This window comes from Oncorhynchus mykiss, chromosome 20, assembly GCF_013265735.2.
Source record: "Oncorhynchus mykiss isolate Arlee chromosome 20, USDA_OmykA_1.1, whole genome shotgun sequence".
NCBI classification, from domain to species: Eukaryota; Metazoa; Chordata; class Actinopteri; order Salmoniformes; family Salmonidae; genus Oncorhynchus; species Oncorhynchus mykiss.
The window spans coordinates 5,372,605-5,394,770 of NC_048584.1; the positions used below are offsets into that span (position 1 = coordinate 5,372,605).

Sequence of the window (22,166 nt, forward strand, 5' to 3'; positions counted from 1 at the left end):
TTCATTTGAAATATGAACAGAGGTGAGAGGGAGCAGGAAGAAAAAAAGGGAGCGGGGGGGGGGAAATAGAGCCAAGTAGAGATAATAGGACCCGTATGGAGACAGAGCTAAAGGCTAAATGTAGAGAGAGTTTATGAGGGGACAGCAGCCTGTGAGAGAAGGAGAGAGTGTTTATGAGGGGACAGCAGCGTGAGAGAAGGCAAGAGAAAAATAGAGAAACACACTGAGGTTTCCTCCTGGTGTGAGTCGTGCTCTTGTGGTCTAGTGTTGTCTTTATTATTCTTCCCCCACAATCAGTCAGTTCCATACTGGCAAACTTCTCTGTACGTAGTTCTATCCCCTACTACCCCCAACAAAGTCTGTCTGGCTAGGTCTTCAAAAGCTTACTGACCCCGTGTCCTTTCCTTCACGACCACTAGCCTAACCTGACAAGAGATGACTGAACACAATCCGATCTTACCGTTATCTATCAGTGTTTACACTGGAGGGCTCTGCATTTTCTTGGTCTAGTCACTTGGTTAGAGAAAACTCCAGGCTTGAATCATGAAGGAAAGGAGACAAGGAAATGTGAAAGGAAAGGAAAAAGAGGAAAGGCAGCTTTGTCCAGAGTTTTGGAACGGTGCCAGTCTGAACTTCCCTTTGTGATCTCCATGTTTTTTTGAGAGGAAACAGTCATTTCTCCCTGCTTGCCTTAAGAGTCGAGTCAGCTGTGAAGAATTCAATAGCACACCAGCAACTACACAGACAAGCCTAAACAGAAGGTCTACACTTAGAAATGTCACCCGTCTCCAATTTCTGTATCACAAGGTTGTGCAATGGAGTGGAGTAACCCTTCTGAAAATTGTAGAGGCTAGTTGTAAGAGCAAGACCCTAACATACCATTCATTTGACCCTTCACCGTCTCTCTGGCATTGTTATTGTGGAGCTTTGGCTCTGATGGCTGGGAACAATAAGGACGGTTTATTAAAGAAGGGGAAGGGGAGCAGAGGGATCTGCATGTGTGTGTGTGTGTGTGTGTGTGTTCTCGTTCATCTCCACACACAGAGACAGCAGTCTTCCAGCCATCAATCACTTCCAGGAAGAGAACAGCTCTCCACAGCAGGGCTTCCAGCCCTCGTCACACTGAGCAGGAGAGACCCACTCATAATAGGGACCATATTGCAGAACACAACCCCAGCCCCTTCAGCTAGACACAACACTTTCCCCTCACACACCTCAAAAGAGACGGCTGCTTCGGCTCTATGCCTTCACTGTGTGTGTGTGTGTGTGTGTGTGTGTGTGTCTACTTGTGCGTACCCAAACCAGTGCCTCGCTAAACAGGGTGACAAGTGCTGCCACAGTGCTACCAGCCTGCTGTGTTTTAGCGTTGCCCTAGTTGTTTTTATTGCCGGGCAAAAAAAACACGTCCAGCTTGCCAAGCTAAATGTCACAAGGGCCTATTACGGAGGGCCTATTTTAGAAGCTTGTTTACTGGGCCACTAGCATCTTGGAGTGGATTCAGGTCCAGAGCAATTAAAGTGAATTCAATTATAAGACGGATCAAGTAGATGAGGAGTGTGGCCTCGGCGTGTGTTTATGTCAAGGGGGCAAGCAGGCTGGCAGACAAGTCGGAAGGTTGCACAAGGTGTTAATTGTCTGTGTCCCAACATCTTCCCCATTGCCTTATTGGACTATGGCTTCATTTAGTGGGTGCCACAGGAATCTCCAGAAATGAAGGAATACATTCATATGACTAATCTCCATTCTTTCTGCAGCTCTGACATCTAATGTCGCTCCCTACTGTATCTCATGGCTAACCGCCTGTATATCCCTACTCCCTATTGAGGGGTATTGGATCTATGAACTTCCGGGGCGGCAGGCCAGGCTACGGCATTTGGGCCATGTCAGCACAAGCCTGGAGCAGTATGTGTGTGTGTGTGTGGCCTGGTCTGACCCTGGTGTAGTATGGGGGAATGGAATGCCACAGGGGTTTGTGGGTCAGGGCTGAGAGCTGAGGGAGGCTGCAGCTTGGCAATGATATACCATGACCTCACTCCGTTGTCAGTCACATTGAACACACTTGCATAAGCTCATAGCCACACAAACAGACATACTGTACACTGGAAGTCACACACAAAAGAATGAAAGCTGTATATTTACATTAGTCATTTAGCAGATGCTCCTATCCTGATTGACTTACAGTAGTGAGTGGATACATTTTAATACACCCCCCACACACTGTTTCCCCGTGGGAATCAAACCCACAACCCTGGCGTTTCAAGTGCCATGCTCTGCCACACTGGACACACACACACCCTCTAGTGTGTGTGTGTGTGTAAGGGTAAACCTTTCATAGACCTTTACTGACAAGTTACCCCTAGAGTGACACTAGCTAAGCCACTGTAAAGCTCCTCCATCCCTCATTCACATTTAAACACAGCTCCAAAGCTCCAAAATAGCCTGAAACCACCTACAGAGAATAAAACATCATATGCACAATAAAAACCCATCTCAGTCTCACATCCGGTATGGAGGGAATAAATGTGTACCAAATTTCTCCCCGAAGTCCAGTAAAAATCTGAGGGCTACATACTGCCAGCCTATCCATTAGTGGTGTTAGACTGTAGGCTCACAAAGCTGGGAGCTAGCTGAGAATCTCCCACTCATTAGGGGTTCAGCAGTGGCAACGAATTGCATGGAACATGATATGCATCTATGGAGAAAGGTCTACCAGCAACATTTTCCAGACTAGTACCTAAAACAACATGGCTGTTATTGACTAATAAGCATTCACGTGGTCTGGCATTTACATGCATGAAAGTAATCAGACGTTGACCTTTTTCCACATTGTTACGTTAGAGTTTTTCTAATATGTATTAATGTTTTTCCTTATCAATCTACACACAATACCCCATAATGACAAATACATTTTTAGAAATGTTTGCAAATTTATTAAAAATAAAAACAGAAATACTTTATTTACATAAGAATTCAGACCTTTTGCTAAGAGACTCAAAATTGAGCTCAGGTGCATCCTGTTTCCATTGATCATCCTTGAGATGTTTCTACAACTTGACTGGAGTCCACCTGTGGTAAATATAACTGATTGGGCATGAGCTGGAGGAACACATCTGTCTATCTAAGGTCCCACAGTTGGCAGTGCATGTCAGAGCAAAAACCAAGCCATGAGGTTGAAGGAATTGTCCATAGCGCTCCGAGACAGGATTGTGTCGAGGCACAGATCTGGGGAAGGGGACCAAAAAATGTCTGCAGCATTGAAGGTCCCAAGAACGCAGTGGCCCCCATCATTCTTAAATGGAAGAAGTTTGGAACCACCAAGACTCATTCTAGAGCTGGCCGTCCGGCAAAACGGAGCAATCGGGGGAGAAGGGAATAAAAACTCCTGTGTTCCAATGGCATGTTGTGTTAGCTATTCCATGTTAATACATTTAAAAAAAAAGGCTAATGGATCATTAGAAAAACCTTTTGCAATTATGTTAGCACTGCTAAAAACTGTTGTTCGGATTAAAGAAGCAATAAAACTGTCCTTTAGACTAGTTGAGTATCTGGAGCAGGGGTGTCAAACTCAAATACCCAGTGGGCCAAAATGTAAAACCTGAACAAAGTCACGGGCCAACATTGAACAAATTAACCTTTTAATGTGGACCCAAACAAGTTTTGCTTTAACATTGAATATGGAACAAGCATCGCTTATTACCATACAATATATAATTTAATAGTGGAGACATGCAAAATCGAATTTCAAATGAAAAAACACATCAATGGCATCCATTTATTAAATAAATAAAATTTAAATAAAAATTGTATGCCTCTTTTCTATTTACAGCCTTCTGATTTAAATACCAAAATAAACTTTTTCCACTGGCTAATAATTTTACAAATAAAATGATAATAAATCAATCAACCATTCAAGCCCATGCCTTGTAGCAAGAAAAAGTGCATAAAGAAAACGTTAATTATTGCACACTGGTCTAATCTGATGTGCCCAAGCCAGATACCTGGCATCTCTTCTTGGATGCTAGTTCATCAATGTCTGGGCTCAAGCTCTGAGCTGAAGAAATCCTCAGTATCGAGCGAAGATGTTCATCAGTCAGACGTCTCCTGTGAGTTGTTTTGGTCATCTTCATCGAGGAGAAAAGTTGCTCGCATAGATAAGTGCTGCCGAACATGGAGAGCATCTGAGCAGCTTGGGTGCGGAGCTGAGGCATTGTGTCAGGGATGAACCGTGGAAACTGTGCGGCGCCCACAGCATCATACTTTGACTTCAGCGTGTCGTTGCACTGGAGTTCAATCAGCTCCATTTGGATGTTGGTTGGTACATTTTCCACATCAACTGCGAAGGGATTACTAAGCAGTTCAAACTTGCATTTCTGGGCATCGAAGTCGGCAAATCGCCGGCTAAACTCAGCGGCGAGAACACTGAGTTTTTCAGCAAACTGTGCGCATGGGAACACGGCGGTAGAGATCTGCGCTTTTATGGATTGGCAGCAGGGAAAATGGCAAGGGTTTCCTTGCAGCATCTGATTCTCCCACAGGCACAGTTTAGTTTTGAAGGCCCTCACTGCAGCGTACATGTCTGTGATGATGCGCCCCCGCCCCTGAAGCTGCAGGTTCAGCACATCGAGATGGCTCGAGATGTCACAGAGAAAGGCCAGCTCACACAGGAACTTTTGCTCCCGCAGCTCTGCTGTATTCTTCCCTTTGGTTTCCAGGAATTGACATATTTCCTCACGCAGCTCGAAACATCTGTTCAGTACTTTTCCTCTGCTTAGCCATCTCACCTCTGTGTGATACGGCACGTCTGCGTATTCCGAACCACACTCCTCCAGAAAAGATTTAAACTGGCGGTGATTTAGACCTTTGGCTCTTATAAAGTTAACTACCTGTGTTACTGTGGTCATAACATGTTCCATCTTTAGGGCTTTGGCACACAGTGCTTCCTGATGTATGATGCAGTGGTAAACAGTTAGCTCACCTGCACAGTTCTCTTCCCGCATCTTCTCCCGAACCATGCCCACCAGTCCACTCTTTTTACCGCACATCGCTGGCGCACCATCTGTCGTTAATCCAACGAGTTTATCCCACGGCAGCTTTATTTCAGTTACACATTTGGAAACCTCCTCAAAGATTTCCTTTCCTGTGGTTGTGCCATGCATTGATTTGAATCCTAATAGCTCCTCCGTAACACACAGATTTGAGTCCACTCCACGGATGAAGACTGACAGCTGAGCAGTATCAGATGCGTCGCAGCTCTCATCCACAGCGAGGGAGAACGCAACAAAATCTTTTCCCTTTTCCATCAGCTGGTCATACAGATTGGTGGCAAGATCACATGTGCGATCAGCTACTGTGTTCCTGCTCAGGCTCACGTTTGAAAATGCTTGTTTTTTCTCTGGGCATACGAGGTCACAAACCTTCATCATGCACTTTTTCATGAACTCTCCCTCATTAGAGGGCCGGGCTGATTTTGCGATCTCTGCTGCCACTATATAACTAGCCTTTACAGCAGCCTCGCTTTGTGATGTGGCTTTTTTAAACATATTCTGTTGTGAATCCAAACTTCTTTTAATCTCCTCTACTTTCTGGCTCCTTTGAGTCATGTCCAGGTCCTTGTATTTGTCATGGTGTTTCGTTTCATAGTGTCGTCTAATGTTGTACTCCTTACTTACAGCCACGTTGACTCCACAAACAAGACAAACAGGTTTGTCTTTTACATATGTAAACAGATATTCTGCCTCCCACTTGTCCAGAAAGCTCCTGTTTTCTGCCTTTCTTTTCACCATTTTTGGGAAGGGTTAGCTCGCTGACAGTTGTAGCGTCTATGTTGCTATGACTACTGTCACAGAGGAGAGAGCGTTTCTGGGTCCTGTCCTGATTGGCGCGCGAAAACAGCAGAGCATTATGGGATTCGTATTATTAGTGGTGAATGCGCTGTATAATACCGGCGGGCCAGCTCTAGTAGTAATTTGGTATTGTCTCGCGGGCCAAATATAATTACCCCGCGGGCCAAATTTGAGTTTGACACCCATGATCTGGAGCACCAGCATTTCTACAACACCGTCTACTACTCCCTTCACAGAACAGTGCAAACGGGCTCTAACCAGAATACAAAGAGTGGGAGGCCCCGGTGCCCAACTTAGCAAGAGGACAAGTACATTGTTTCTCAAATGAGAGACACTAGACTCCTCACAAGTCCTCAACTGGCAGCTTCATTAAATAGTACCTGCAAAACACCAGTCTCAACATCAACAGTGAAGAGGCGACTCCGGGATGCTGGCCTTCTAAGCAGAGTTGCAAAGAAAAAGCCATCTCAGATTGGCCAATACAAATAAAAGATTAAGATGGACAAAATAACAGACACTAGACAGAGGAACTCTGCATAGAAGGCCAGCATCCCGGAGTCGCCTCTTCACTGTTGACTTTGAGACTGGTGTTATGCGGGTACTATTTAATGAAGCTGCTAGTTGAGCACTTGAGGCATCTTTCTCAAACTAGACACTAATGTACTTGTCCTCTTGCTCAGTTGTGCATCGGGGCCTCCCACTCCTCTTTCTATTCTGGTTATTGCCAGTTTGCACTGTTCTGTGAAGGGAGTAGTACACAGCGTTGTATGAGATCTTCAGTTTCTTAGCAATTTCTCGGCAATTTCTCACATGGAATAGTCTTCATTTTGCAGAACAAGAATAGACTGACGAGTTTCAGAACAAAGTTATTTGTTTCTAGCCATTTTGAGCCTGTAATCGAACCCACAAATGCTGATGCTCCAGATACTCAACGAGTCTAAAGGCAGCCAGTTCTATTCCTTCTTTAAATCAGCACAACAGTTTTCAGCTGTGCTAACATAATTGCAAAACGGTTTTCTAATGATCAATTAACACACTGACTCAACTCCAGCCACTTTAATAATGGGAATTGATGGGAAATGTAAAATATATCACTAGCCACTTTAAACAATGCTACCTAATATAATGTTTACATACCCTACATTATTCATCTCATATGTATACGTATATACTGTACTCTATATCATCTACTGCATCTTTATGTAATACATGTATCACTAGCCACTAACTATGCCACTTTGTTTACATACTCATCTCATATGTACAGTGCCTTGCAAAAGTATTCGGCCCCCTTGAACTTTGCGACCTTTTGCCACATTTCAGGCTTCAAACATAAAGATATAAAACTATTTTTTTTGTGAAGAATCAACAACAAGTGGGACACAATCATGAAGTGGAACGACATTTATTGGATATTTCAAACTTTTTTAACAAATCAAAAACTGAAAAATTGGGCGTGCAAAATTATTCAGCCCCCTTAAGTTAATACTTTGTAGCGCCACCTTTTGCTGCGATTACAGCTGTAAGTTGCTTGGGGTATGTCTCTATCAGTTTTGCACATCGAGAGACTGAAATTTTTTCCCATTCCTCCTTGCAAAACAGCTCGAGCTCAGTGAGGTTGGATGGAGAGCATTTGTGAACAGCAGTTTTCAGTTCTTTCCACAGATTCTCGATTGGATTCAGGTCTGGACTTTGACTTGGCCATTCTAACACCTGGATATGTTTTATTTTTGAACCATTCCATTGTAGATTTTGCTCTATGTTTTGGATCATTGTCTTGTTGGAAGACAAATCTCCGTCCCAGTCTCAGGTCTTTTGCAGACTCCATCAGGTTTTCTTCCAGAATGGTCCTGTATTTGGCTCCATCCATCTTCCCATCAATTTTAACCATCTTCCCTGTCCCTGCTGAAGAAAAGCAGGCCCAAACCATGATGCTGCCACCACCATGTTTGACAGTGGGGATAGTGTGTTCAGCTGTGTTGCTTTTACGCCAAACATAACGTTTTGCATTGTTGCCAAAAAGTTCAATTTTGGTTTCATCTGACCAGAGCACCTTCTTCCCCATGTTTGGTGTGTCTCCCAGGTGGCTTGTGGCAAACTTTAAACAACACTTTTTATGGATATCTTTAAGAAATGGCTTTCTTGCCACTCTTCCATAAAGGCCAGATTTGTGCAATATACGACTGATTGTTGTCCTATGGACAGAGTCTCCCACCTCAGCTGTAGATCTCTGCAGTTCATCCAGAGTGATCATGGGCCTCTTGGCTGCATCTCTGATCAGTCTTCTCCTTGTATGAGCTGAAAGTTTAGAGGGACGGCCAGGTCTTGGTAGATTTGCAGTGGTCTGATACTCCTTCCATTTCAATATTATCGCTTGCACAGTGCTCCTTGGGATGTTTAAAGCTTGGGAAATCTTTTTGTATCCAAATCCGGCTTTAAACTTCTTCACAACAGTATCTCGGACCTGCCTGGTGTGTTCCTTGTTCTTCATGATGCTCTCTGCGCTTTTAACGGACCTCTGAGACTATCACAGTGCAGGTGCATTTATACGGAGACTTGATTACACACAGGTGGATTGTATTTATCCTCATTAGTCATTTCGGTCAACATTGGATCATTCAGAGATCCTCACTGAACTTCTGGAGAGAGTTTGCTGCACTGAAAGTAAAGGGGCTGAATAATTTTGCACGCCCAATTTTTCAGTTTTTGATTTGTTAAAAAAGTTTGAAATATCCAATAAATGTCGTTCCACTTCATGATTGTGTCCCACTTGTTGTTGATTCTTCACAAAAAAATACAGTTGTATATCTTTATGTTTGAGGCCTGAAATGTGGCAAAAGGTCGCAAAGTTCAAGGGGGCCGAATACTTTCGCAAGGCACTGTATATACTGTACAGTAGATGGTATCGAGTATCTTGCCTATGCCGCTCTGTACCATCACTCATTCATATATCTTTATGTACATATTCTTTATGTATAAGACAGTAGTTTTGGAATTGTTAGTTAGATTACTTGTTGGTTATTACTGCATTGTCGGAACTAGAAGCACAAGCATTTCGCTACACTCACATTAACATCTGCTAACCATGTGTATGTGACAAATAACATTTGATTTGATTTAGCCTTTAAAATGATAAACGGATTAGCTAACACAACGTCCCATTGGAACACAGTAGTGATGGTTGCTGATAATGGGCCTCTGTACGCCTATGCAGATATTCCATTAAAAATCCGTTGTTTCCAGCTACAATAGTCAGTTACAACATTAACGATGTCTACACTGTACTTCTGATCAGTTTGATGTTATTTAACAAAATATATATATACATTTCAAAAACAAGGACATTTCTAAGTGACCCCACACTTTTGAACGGTAGTGTACGTGTTTGTGAGAGTCTCACCTTTCCACAGAGGGGTCATAATAGTTTGTAGGCCAAACTTCTCGGACGCTACAGACGATTTTGTGAGAAGACCGATTTTTGGGATGTCTCATGGTCTGACAAACACCACTCTAGCTCTATTTCCTTTCACTGCAGATGTTTCAGTGTGACACAAGCGGGTGTGGTGGATTGATACAACAAAAAATGCTACAAATGCAACAAAAAGATATCACTAGATTAAACGTACATTTTAAATGGGGATTTGTTTATTATGCTAATTAGATTTCAGCCGGGTGCGAACATCCACCTTAGGGGGTTAAAAAAAACTGACCTATAGTGTATGCTAAAAAAATAAATAAAAAGTGATAAATCATTTATTATATTAATCTAATTGGTCAGAAAAAAATATTTTTTGTCCCTCAGAGGTAGGGGTCAAAAATGATTGACACGCCTGTTTTCAATACCTTAACCTTGCGAAGAAAACAGCACTGAGCCTTTTTCTACAATGTTTTAGGAGTTGGAGAACACATTGGAAGGGATTCTTGACCCTTCCTCCTTCCAGATCCTTCATCTGCACTGATGGACTGCCCCTCTTCAATTCAAACTACAGGAGACAGATTGCCATTGCAAAATGTTGATTTTGAGGCCAATTAATCATTTCTGGATTTTGCCCGTGTGCCTGGGGTTATTGTCTTGCTGGAAGAGCCACTTGTGGCCAAGTTTCAGCCTCCTGGCAGAGGCATCCAGGTTTTAGGTTAAAATATCCTGGTACTGTGCAAAGTTCATGATTCCATTGACCTTAAGGGCCTCAGGACCAGTGGAAGCTAAATAGCCACATAACATCAAAGAGCCACCACCATATTTTACAGGAGGGTTAGGGTTAGGGTTAGGGTTAGGGTTAGGGTACAGTAGGTATGGGGTTATTTTCTGCTTATGCGTTTTTAGCGGTGTCAATAATTGAGCCCTTACCTTTTGAGATCTTTTTTTATTACAAATCGCTTTCTCTGAACAATTGTATTAGTATGAAATAATACTTTTGAGCATACAATATAGCACAGTAATTTGTTTATTTTATAGTAATTTTTGCTCACCTTTATCAAGTGTGTCAATCATTTTGGAACCCACTGTATGTATATAACGACATGTTTGATGTACATTTGTATCGACTACACCTAAGATTAAATTAATTAAAGTCCTCTTCTATTCCACCAAATTAAATTCCATTCCCATTCATTCAAATTGCAATTCTGTATCCTGTTCACTTCTTAAATTCAAATTCAATAATTGAAATTAAATTAGAAATTCTTAATTAAATTCTGAATTAAGCCCAACCCAGATACGTCCATGTGCGTGAGCGCTGAGGGGATCCGCCTTCCAGTTGGCCACATCTTTAGCCTGTGCAGCTAAGAGGTGAAAAGTAACTGATTGGACTGGTTCTATGAGCCTTTTCCTCGGCCCTCGGGGGCTTACTAGATGACTATTGATTGGTGAATTGATTGATTGATATATCTTGGAGACAGTGAGTCAACAACATCATCGCTCTTCATATCGAAGAGGGGAGGCTTTTTTTTTTTTTTTTCCTCCTCAGGGCTTGCAAGCAACATGATTGGTGATGGTTGTTAGACACACACAGGCGCATGCTCACAGCCACACAGTCAGTTTTAAAGCAGATTTCCTGCGATTCTACATATTCTGCCATGGAACTAAGAGAACATTTTGCAGTTTTAAAGCCAAGTCCCTGCAATTCTATGCATTTTGCCATGGCTAACGCTGTGCTTTTTGTTTCTCAAACATAACATTTTGCGCAAACATAAAATATATACTGCTAAATTCATTATTTTGGTGAACATTAATTCTCAAATATTACATTATAAAAAAATATATCAGTCCAATATCCTTTCTACATACTTTATCTGATTTTACTCATTTATGTTCACACTGAAAGTGGAATTCCATCCCGAAAATGATTTACTGAAAATGTATTAATTACTGTTTGGACATATGCGACCCGCAAAAAAAAAGAAAAAAAAAGACAGCCCACTCAAGGATTTCAATGCAGAAGTATCCCTGTATACAACATTAAAGGACAAGCCTCCATGATGGCATACAGTAAGACAATACCACAATGAGGAGCTTGCTGGATAGAAGTGTTACATCAGTGGAGGCTGCTGAGGGGAGGACGGCTCATATAAAGGACTTGAACGGAACAAATGGATACCATTCCACCTATTCCGCTCCAGCTATTACCACGAGCCCGTCCTCCTTAATTAAGGTGCCACCAACCTCCTGTGTGTTCCATACACAATAATTATACGCCTTCTACTGTACTGAATGAAGCAGTTGTGTAAAATATTGACGCAAAATGCACTTTATATTGTTGTCCAATTCTTTGTTGTTTCTATCGAACTGTATGAGGTCTGACATGTCTTGAAACCTCAGGGAATCAGAACAATAGAAGAAATCACCATCTACAGTTGCACACACACGAAGAGGTCCCACACACCGGGGAGCCTTGTTAACAGTTTCCACTCTCCACTGCGCTCACAGTCACACTGAGCCTCTCTCACACAGAGAGCGAGAGAGACAGAGCGACAGAGAGCGAGACAGAGAGATAGAAAGAAGCAAAGGACTGCTCACAGTCACACTGAGCCTCTCACACAGAGAGCGAGAGAGAGAGCGACAGAGAGCGAGACAGAGAGAGAAAGAAGCAAAGGACTGAGGGAGGCAGACATCGAAAAAAGAGGAATGGAGGGGTATTGGGAGAAAGATTTGGGAAGACTTTCTTCAAGCTTTCACGCACACATTGCTCAGAGTTATTCAGAAGCTAAGACAGCCCCATCAAAGAGGAAAGGGGGAAGAATACAAAAGAGAAATAGGCTGACAGGTAGAGGGAAAGATTTCAGTCCCTGAGAAGCCAATCAAAAGGGACAGCAGCCAAACGGGTACCCAGTACCCACTGTAGCAGACAGGCATACAGACATACAGACACATGCTACTACACCGTTACAAAGAAAACCAGCTAAATTAAATCCCCAATATTAAGCTGCTACATGACCTGAAATTACTACTGATCTCCTAAACGAAGGCAAACAAGTCCAGCAGAAAAACAGATCCAGTTCTCAACGAAGATATGCGACACCTACAACTAAAAAGGTTCAGGTCACAGATATCGCTCCATCTCAGGACCTCTAATAGCGGATATTGTAGCTGGTCTTTTCTAGCATAAACCTTCAACCGAGCCAGGAGATTGTATTAGCCTCGTGTCTCCTCTCCTTTACCGTGTGTGTGTGTGTGTGTCAGCATGCATGTCGGTCTGCTGTGCGATTCTGCATGCGTGTCCCTCTTCCTCCACTCAGAGGAATGAAGTGAGGGTGACACACCGATCCTCCTCCTTTCTCCACTCAGCACAGCCACCACCAACTGTACTAGGATTACAGCACTCCATCAGAGAGGAATGAAGGTGACACACCGATCCTCTTCCTTTCTCCACTCAGCACAGCCACCACCAACTGTACTAGGATTAGAGCACTCCATCAGAGAGGAATGAAGTGAGGGTGACACACCGATCCTCCTCCTTTCTCCACTCAGCACAGCCACCACCAACTGTACTAGGATTACAGCACTCCATCAGAGAGCTTGCAACTTCTCAGATATCAGATGGCTCCAATCTGCAGCCTGGAGCTCTTCATCTCATCTGGGAGTGGAATATCAGTTCCTCCCACAACAGGATGAAGGGAAGTGACCATCTAGGAGTAAAGCATCACTCACCTGCTCTGATGACCATGTGTGTTATTGTAAGCGAGGCCATCTAGAAGACTAAAACTACACAAGTTAGAAACATTCGGTGCAAAAAAATTGGTTAACAGCAGGGGTTGGAACAGGTTCAAGGAATAGAACAGAATCAAAACCGGGAACAAAAGTGAACTATACTGTTCCAGAACAGAACCATCATTTTAAAAGCATGGGAAAGAGTTTAACGTTATTTTACATTCCGGGATTATAATGGCTTTTCACACAAAAAACACAATGTGCCTATTCAAAGCCCTCAGTCACTCAAACTTATTCCGGTGTCTGCCTGACAGCCGAATATGTTTATCACTATGTGTGCATAGATAGACTACCTGCCCCTCCCCACCATAGTCTATTACTGTCGTTACAAGCGTGATTCAGAATAGGGAGAAATATTTTTAATTTGAGAAGAATGGATTAACTTTTTCAATGCTAGTTAAGGACAATATAGTTTCACATTTCACATTGAATGAATGGACTACAAAAAAGGTAAGACGTGTTTATTGTAATTCTGGTGCCATTCTGCAAACACACAAGCTTGTTAGCTAGCTAGTTTTGGTCCTACATTGAGCCAACACTCTGAAGTTCAAATATATTCAAAGTAAATTCGTAGGTATAATTATGTGGGCCTAATTCAGATAATGAATGTCATCACAAGATGGCCAGCGCCTCAAGCCAAGCCTCCTCCACCCTCTCTCCCCATCCACAAAATTTCAGTCACATCTCACACCCTACACTTGTCTGTCCAATGCATGTATGCATGTCCAATGCACGCTTCATTGCAATCTGCTCCATCTGCACTGATTGGTGAAGTAATTTAATTTTCAAACTAAAATTAAAAAATAAAAAGTTTCAGATGTTTCAAAAGGAACGGTATAAACAGCTGCTTTTTGGGGGAGTTCGAAGCAGTTTTGCTGGGTCGGAACATTTGAACGAAACGAGAAAAAAAATGGTTTTGTTCAGAATGAAATTGGAAAATTATTTTGTTTCCAAACCATGGTTAACCTCTCTAGGCGGGGGTGGTATTTTCACGTCCGGATGAAAAGTGTGCCCAAAGTAAACTGCCTGCTACTCAGGCCCAGAAGCTAGGATAAGCATATTTTTAGTAGATTTGGATAGAAAACACTGAAGTTTCTAAAACTGTTTGAATGATGTCTGAGGTGACAGTGTTTTCAATGGGTTTTCTATGTGGATCAAGATTTCTAAGGCACTTGCTTGCAGTTCCGATCGCTTCCACTGGATGTCAACAGTCTTTAGAAATTGGTTGATGTTTTCCCCTTTGTGTAATGAAGTAGCCATTTCCTATCTGGGTGGATAGCCAAGTGTTCTGTTGTGGTTGGGGCGCGAGACCTGAAAGCTCTGTTTTTATCCGCTATTGAACGCAGTTTATCCAGTCTTAAGTTGGATTAGGAAAGCGGTTTGAAATGTTTAGACCAAGATTACAGGTAATATATTCGATAATGTGTAGTCATGTCGGGCGAGTTGGAACCGGTGTTTTTCTGGATCAAACGCGCCAAATAAAATGGACATTGGAGATATAACCAACGGAATTTACCGAACAAAAGGACCATTTGTGATGTTTATGGGACATATTGGAGTGCCAACAGAAGATCTTCAAAAGGTAAGGCATGAATTATATCATTATTTCTGAGCTTTGTGTCGCGTCGCGCCTGGCGGGTATGAAATATGATTGTCTGTGTTTGTTTAATGGGGCGCTGTCCTCAGATAATAGCATGGTTTGCCTTCGCCGTAAAGCCTTTTTGAAATCTGACATGGTGGCTGGATTAACAAAAAGCTTTACATTTGGTGTATTGCACTTGTGATTGTATGAAAGTTCAATATTTCTAACAACTTAATTTGGCGCTCTGACATGTCACCGGATGTTGTCAAATCGATCCCGTTAACGGGATTTGATCCCTAAGAAGTTTTAACATCGGCGTTAAAAGATAAGTGATCAGGAAAAATCACTTGACTCTATAGTTGAATGATTTTCCTCTATGGAGTGCAAAGTTAAATGAACTAGCCTATAAAACAGCACTGAAATTACACGTGCTATTTCATCTGGTCTTCCTATGACGACGTAAGCCTACTAAACATGGACGAAAAGGTATTTACCAATATAGACAGAGATGAAGAACACAACCTTAGTGGGTTGTTTTGTAGTGCTTGTGAGTAGAGTACAACAGACATCAAATGAATAGGCAAGCATGGGCACATAAGTTTCCAGTCATTTCTCATGGCATATGGACAGGACAATGACAGAGTGAGCGAGAGCAAAGACAGAAAAGAGCGAGAGAGGAGAAAAGAGCGAGAGAAAGCAGGAAAAATGAGGCAGAGAGAACAGTAAAACAAAGAATCATTCCTAAAATAAAACCGTTTGGACGGCTGCCTGAGATGAAGAGGAAAAAAAAGGTACAAAGCGTGATGGTGATCAAATACAGTACTGACCTCATTTCTATGTGGCGCAGACAGGAAGGAAGCGGGGAAAAAAGATCCAAATGTAACATTTGAGAGGGATCTGAAAAATCGGGGAAGACAATGTATTCTGCCATAACGAATAAGAATTGTCAGTGTGGGGGGTAGGCAAAGACAACATGGGCTTAGATTTCATGTCCTGAATAAAAGTGTGTGTGATAGTGTCTCGCTCTCAGATCAGATCATGAGGCCTGCTACCTCACACAGAGTGTCCTTACACACAACCATTATAATGCAAAGCTTTTAAAAGGGCTCCTATTTGAGAATGAGTGACCAGAACATTGTTTGCAATCACTACTGCTGAGTTCCATTTCTTCCCCTTACTTTTGGGGGTTTGGTAGGGCCATTGTTAGCAACCTACGGACAAAACTACTCTCATACATGCATTGTGTTGGCGCAAAGATGTCAGATGAAGACGATAACGCACAACTTCCAGACAAGCGTTTTCAGGGAGGTAAACAGGTTGACCCCCAATGTCATTTTGAACACTTTTGACACCAGCGAGCAATTCCCCATTAGCGCCTTGGCTGAGGCTCCCCCCACCCGACGCCGGGGGAACATTCACCAATATAATGTATAGTAAGGCTGAGGAAGCAAAAAAAAAACATCCATAGTAAGTGAGGAATCCATCCTTCACTAGTGTCCATTAGATGCACATACCTCTAGTAATATATAGTCCAATGCATCTTTCACTCCATATTTTATGATACATATCCTCACCAGAGCCAAAAAGGTAGGATAAAAGAAATTGAAGGAGGGGGAAAAAAAAGGTTTTAGTTTCAATGCATGGTCAATAAAGTTCTTCAATTCTAAACAACGCTCCCCAGGACATTTCTCCATTCCATCCGAGCTTGTGGGACCGCTAAGAACATAGCGTCAAAGCCAGAACAGCTCTGCTCAGAGTGGGCCTTGGAGGAAGCTGAATTGGTGGTATGATCTTTGCCCAAAATGCATTTAAGTGCCATTTCAGAATACTGAGCAAGCAGTGTGTGTGTGTGTGTGCGTGCACAGTGTGTCAGGAGCCAGCCACAAACTTGCCAGAGTAATCAACAGCTCTCCAGCTGCCAAGATCAACTTCACAGGCAGTCGCCACTCATTTACGAGGCCGTGTCGCCCGCTGTCCGGGCGAGCAATTATTAGTGTTTGTTATTGTCATACTATTTACACTGTTGCCTGAAAATATTTTTTATTCTCGGCAGCGCCAAACACTGTTCATTGATTGGGTGGTGCTTGGAAACTACTGTAGTGTGATATTAACTGTATTGTTGGTCATATTTGCTCAGGATATTGCAGAAGGATATGGCCGTTGTGCAATGTCTTGAGTTAGGAAATTGTCTTCATAGGGGGCCCCAGTCTTGAGGGCAGGGTGCAGGAGGAGAGTGGGCAGATCCCTGGAGCATTATGTGATGTGATGTGTATGTGTATGTGTATGTGTATGTGTATGTGTATGTGTATGTGTATGTGTATATGTATGTGTATGTGTATGTGTATATGTATGTGTATATGTATATATATATATATATATATATATATATATATATATACACACACACACATACACTGCCTATTTGTTCCCTCTGTACTCCAGAGTTCTTTGTAGGAAAGACAACTACCTTTCTATACACTGAGCATACAAAACACGCTGTTTCCATGACATAGACTGACCAGGTGAAAGCTATGATCCCTTATTGATGTCACTTGTTAAACCAACTTGAATCAGTGTAAATGAAGGGGAGGAGTGGGGGTTAAAGAAGGATTTTTAAGCCTGGAGATAAATGGGACATGGATTGTGTATGTGTACCATTCAGAGGATGCTGCTGGGTTTTCCACACGTGACAGTTCTCCGTGTGTATCAAGAATGGTCCACCACCCAAAGGACATCCAGTCAACTTGACACAACTGTGGGAAGCATTGGAGTCAACATGGGCCAGCATCCCTGTAGAACGCTTCAACACTTTTTAGAGTCCACGTCACGATGTATTGAGGCAGTTCTGGGGGGGGGGGGGGGGGGGGGGGTCTTATTACCTGATTAAAATGATCATTATCTAAATGGAATCCTCCTTTTTCCCTACCAGGACTGTGAGCCACACTACCACCTCAAGAGAAAATACTAATTCACTGATTAATCATAGATCTGTGCATAACTCAGTGGTGAAGAGGGGTGAGGGGGCCCAACAGTGCTGCTTAAAAACATTTGTATAAGTTGTATATAAGAAGTGCATGTGTGGGAGGAAGTGAGAAAAGACCGAAGTGCTAGGTCTGGGAGCCATGTGTTCAGTTGTATTGAGAGGCGGTGGAGACGACGCTATTTTCCCTGGGTCCCTCCCTCTCCCTCAAGCAGGACGGTCGGGGCTACAGCCAAGCTGAAAATGATTCCAGAGAGGGAGGGGAGAGATGGTGGGAGTGAAAGAACGAGAGGGAGCACAGCCATCAGCCCATCGGTCTGTGGTTATGGATTAATCTGTCCTGATGGCCCTGCCCCCACACCATCTGCCCCAGACCCCCACATCTCCACACAGAGACTGATATAATACTGAAAGAGGGAGATTTATAAAGAGAGAGGGAGAGATATACTCTAGTCAGGAACGGAGTAGGTGAGGGAGAGCGAAGATTGATCTCAAACTAAATGGGAAAAAAAGAGGGCCGAAAAAGGGAAGAAAGAGAGATCGACAGGCAGCGACTGGGAAAGGACGCCTTTTCCCGCCCTCCATTTGCACAAGACTTTCATTACCACCAATTTAGGCAAGGAGCCATATCTGTGCTGCCATTATGGCTGGCCCACATAAATCAGTCTAATCTTCCTCACAGGCCCTTAAATTACACCTCCGAGTTGGTTATTAAAATTTGTCACCCGTCTCACAACACCCGGCGCGGCTGGATATTAGACAGGGGCCCCAGACAAATCTGTTTCAGGGGGAGAGAGAAAGAGGGAGGCCTAGTCTGTCAGCCAGCCCATACCGCCATACCTAACAGGCAGGTAGGGGGAAGAGAAATCTGCCGGCTCAGACTGAGCAAATCAGAGTAGCAGGAGGGAGGCCCATCATCTGGTTTGATTTATAGACTCCTGTAGATCTGGTTCAGACTTGCTTGCAACTCTCCCTCAAGTACCTATATATAGAGCACTTCTAAACCCCCCCCCCCCCCCAATTCCATTACCATCAACCCCCCCCTCCCTCAATCAAACCCACGCCCAGATAAGACGCATGATGAATGGCCTAATTGAAGGGAGCGCTGGGTAATGTTGCGTCGCTCAGGTTTGGAGGCGAGAGCCGAGGGTGATTAGCCTGTAGGATTTATTGTTATTGCTGCATTATTAAATAATACAGACACGTCTGGGTGGGTTACCACTGGCAGACACAGAGCCCTGTAGGTGGAGGGACTGGCAAGCTCATACATCAGACGTTTTTTCCTATGGATTTCATCGAACTCTTGTAGTCCCACACGGGCAACGGTAGGACACTTGCACTTTAAACGTGTCCGAAAAGAAACAGTGATCTATAATTCATGCCCATGAGATTTCGGCTTTACCCTCTCCTACCCCCCTTCCAGCTCAGAGAAATATAGGACCTTGTTTTTCCTCGCGTGGAGTCGGTCTCGACAAAATCAAAATGGGCCGAGGAAAACCCGTGTGGAACGGTATTCGGAAGGAAAAGGGATAACACAAAATACTCAAGTCAGAAGAGTCTTTCACAATTCAAAGCTTTCGGGCCTCATCAACAGGAGGGGGGCAAGATCTAGGGGTCGGAGCCAGGACTGATTTGCTCACGAGAAGAAAATAAAGACATTTCTCTGTAACCGCAATTACTATGTGATGTGAGTTTAATTGAAGAGGAGATATGTCAACCACGACTGAATTCTGTGGTAGATGCTTCTGATCATCTTCATTTTAGGCTGTAAATGCTTGTTCTAGTGGTCTAAGCTGATCCTAAACGGGCCCCTACTTGTGGCACATGGGGAAGTGATTCAAATTAAGGGGAAGCCGAAATGGGATGTACTGGTATTTTGTAATACAGATCTTATAGCGTCGATGGTGATACACTCAGGTCCTGTTAAAGAGTTTACACTTTGACGAAACACCCAAAGGATGTCGAAAATGAAATCTACCTGCGTAGGGTTGTCACAATACACTACTGCGATACTACACTACCTGACTTTCCTTGGCAAAAAGGCAAAACAAAAAGCAGACTAAACTCTATAGTCCTTTAAAAAGAAAAATACTGTCTGAAAAATGTGCTATAGCTTGGAAAATAAAAGGTGATTCTGGGTGACAACACAAGGCTGTTTGTTTCCAACATAAGGACCGTTTTCCCTCAGGAAATTTAGTCCGCTTCATGTTTTGTTTCCAACATAAGGACCGTTTTCCCTCAGGAAATTCTGTCCGCTTCATGTTTGGTTTCCTTGCCACGATACCTTTGAGTATACTGGTATCGCGACAACCCCACCGCATACCATTTTCCAGCACAAGCTGCATCACACGCAATCAGCAGGAGAGGAAAAAAAACAAGCCTCGCCACAGAGTTTACATTTCAAACAAAGACCAGACATTTACAGGGAAATGTACCTGTGCCATTTTCCACCTCAAACACTCCACAGCGATAGCACAACTTCCTCTCCAAATTAACACACAGCTGTGCATTTACACACACTCCAATGAGCGTGTGAAAGCCCACTACCACATAAATTATAGGGAAGGAGTAAGTATGTCCACACATACACATAGCAATCAAAAACTAAGCACAAGTGAACTTTACATAGGGAGTAGCTCGGTCTACCATTCGGACACAGTGCAGTGGAGAAGGAATAATACAGTAGGCTGTAGTAGTGAGCGAGAGTGCGTGATCCTACCGGTGCTCTCCTCCTCTAATGGCAGTGCTCAGCCTGATGGAGTGGTCTGCTCACCGGCCAACTACGCTTCCGGGTGGATGCTGGATGGCAGGCGGCATCGATATCCCTCCTCTATCAGAGAGAAAAAAGGGAAGAGCGAGAGAGACAGGAGAGAAGGAGAAATCAAAAATCTAAATGAGGGATAGAGGAAGAGAAGCAAGAAGCAAAAGCAAGAGACCGAGAGAGGGACAGAAAGAGTGGGACAAAGTGGGAGAAAAGGAAAATACCATTAGCTCAAATTAAGTTTATTAGCTGTATCAGTCTGGGAGCCTTTTTAGCCCCCCCCCCCCACACACACACAAATGACAGCCAATTGGGACTGGCTCAGCTGGGAGGGTCAGTCATGACGGGAACACATTACAGCTTCCTCACTCACTATACTACATTTAACTGGGTTTCCTAATGGTCACTCACACTGACAAATGTGGCTACTGTAACAATGTTAGGAGGCAGTGCTTTAAATTCATAGATCGGAGTGGAACGCAGGTTGAGAGACCGACAATGCATTACCAGTCAATGAAAGGGTTTTGTTGTGTGCAACTACATATGGGTTGTATTCATTAGGGAAACAAGTGTTTATTTTGTACAAGTTCAGGTTGTCATTCCCTGTTTTAGTCCATTTTCTTCTGTTTGGTACTAATGGTTATGACCGTGGAGTCATGGCTTCAGCCATGTTGTAAAAGCATTCTTTAATACAGGGAGAGGAGATTCAGTCCCCCATGTATTGTACCTCAGGGGACAAGCCTGTCCTCCAAACAAGTGACAGATATGGGATGAAGTGAAAGAGGGGAAATGGTGATGGGTGGGAAAACAGGATAAGTTCAATGTTTCATCTCTCCCCTGCAGTCCTTCCCTCCAGTCTGAAGGCAAGCTGAGCTACTAATGTTCAATGTGCCTGGCGAGAAGGGCCTGCCTGACTGAGCGTGTCTGGCACAAGAATGTATACGAGTGTGTGTGTGAGTAAATGTATCTTACTACAGTTTGTCTCTCTCTGTGTGTGTGTGTGTGTGTGTGTGTGACAGGCAAACATATGGGTATACGAGTGTGTGTACAGAGTGATTGACCGGTGTGTCTGTGCGAGTGTGCAAGTCGACTGATGTGTGTGTGTGTGATAAAGAAAGGGTAGGCCATCATGGCTATCATATGCAGCTATCATATCCCCCAGACAGACAGGTCCCACTGACCGAGCTGGATAATGAGACCCATTATGATTAACATGCCAAGAAGAGCCTGACGCAGAACAAAGACACACACAGAGCAGGAGGGGTGTGCGTGTGTACACTGAGCACATATGGGTGAGGTAATTGAGAAAAATGGAGTGCGTTTGCCAATGTGTGCCTGTGAGAGCTTCCACTGTTTCAGATGTCAGTCTTTTCCCCCCTCCCCCCTGAGCTGGTTGCTCCTGCCTCTAGGGGTGCATGCTTTGGGTCATTTTTTGTTTGCAACCAGAAGGCTTTTGAAAAAGCAACCGCTTTGAAAGATTTAAAGCGCGATGCATGTGCTACAGCTAACTCCGATCAGCCCTACAGACAGAGCAAAGGTAACGTTCCTACTGCATCTCAAATGAAGACGGACTAGTAGCCCAGTAGAACGTGTCAGAACTGGAGAGTGATTTGTTCAATGTTATCAGTTAGAGGGTTTTGTTTGTTTGTTAGCTGAGAACTGAGTCAGCTGTTAAAACACTGTAGATATTGCTTTATTGCAACCTTTGGCTCTGGGAATGCATTCTTATTGACTAGCTATGCATTCTTATTGCCTAGCTATGCATTCTTATTGCCTAGCTATGCATTCTTATT

The 22,166-nt window shown here is 43.4% G+C and overlaps 1 protein-coding gene across 2 annotated transcripts in view; it reads right to left on the reverse strand.

Annotated features, from left to right (window-relative positions):
- LOC110498837 (retinoic acid receptor alpha) overlaps positions 1–20,497 on the reverse strand; it is a 164,180-nt gene extending 143,683 nt beyond the window's left edge. For both annotated transcript variants that reach the window (XM_021575487.2, XM_036955628.1), the window contains exon 1: positions 20,332–20,497. The gene's annotated coding sequence lies outside the window, so the exon portion shown is untranslated. The remainder of the gene's footprint in view (positions 1–20,331) is intronic.
- Positions 20,498–22,166: the final 1,669 nt, after the last annotated feature.